General features: G+C 42.0%; 1 protein-coding gene across 1 annotated transcript in view; it reads right to left on the reverse strand.

The window, feature by feature from the left end:
* LOC119588306 (RING finger protein nhl-1-like) overlaps positions 1 to 715 on the reverse strand; it is a gene marked incomplete in the record, with an annotated part of 50,140 nt that extends 49,425 nt beyond the window's left edge. Inside the window, 1 exon segment of the mRNA XM_037936999.1 lies at positions 555 to 715.
* Between the last annotated feature and the right edge of the window lie 123 nt (positions 716 to 838).

Raw genomic sequence — 838 nt, forward strand, 5'->3', positions numbered from 1 at the left:
AGGAAAGGCTCGTAGACACATTAATACAAACAGTAGACACAGTAACTCAGCATCAAACTAACAGCTCCTATGTAATCCACCTTTTTTGTTCACATGAACTACAATTCCAAGTCAGTCCTTCACTTCTCCTACTGAAGACACGAGAAAAAAAACACAGATGCTCTCGAAATCACATGAGGGACGATAGAATCATTGATAAATTCAATTATCTTCACACAATACAAAGATGACAACGATTCTTGATTCATAACAATAAAAAAAATAGTTAGGATTATGATTCAGTTAACTGAATTAACAAATGAATGGCTAATCTATCTCTTTGATTCGAACTAAACATTATCTTTTAAAAAATCGACAAATAGGATATTTTTTTCTCAAAACAACAAATGACACAAAAACTGTAAAAAATAATATATAATACAGAGGGAGAGAAACAACAATCTATATATAGAAAACACTCATAAAAACACTCGAAATTCTCGAAAAAATACAACCTTACAGAGAAACAGGGTAATAACACCAATAAAAACACACACGCACACAGCTGTACGTACCGATTCCGCGGAGCACAATCAAACGGCGTAAACACTGGCATAAAATAACAAAGCGCGATTTAACGAAGGGTGGGAGGAGAAAAATCACGGAGCACCGACTAAGCACCGGAGCACCTAGAGGAAGGGAGAGCACCACACCGACTAAGAAGGGTCCTCTGCCCACTCTCTATGAACGGTGCCGGGGACTAACGGTGCCCCTCCCCCCCGCCGGTGCCACGCGGGAGGACGGCGGCGGCACTGGCGGGGTCGTCGCCAAGAAGGTGCTGGGGGAGGGGGGTGGGTAG

This window comes from Penaeus monodon, chromosome 23 (genome assembly GCF_015228065.2).
Source record: "Penaeus monodon isolate SGIC_2016 chromosome 23, NSTDA_Pmon_1, whole genome shotgun sequence".
In the NCBI taxonomy this organism is placed as follows: domain Eukaryota; kingdom Metazoa; phylum Arthropoda; class Malacostraca; order Decapoda; family Penaeidae; genus Penaeus; species Penaeus monodon.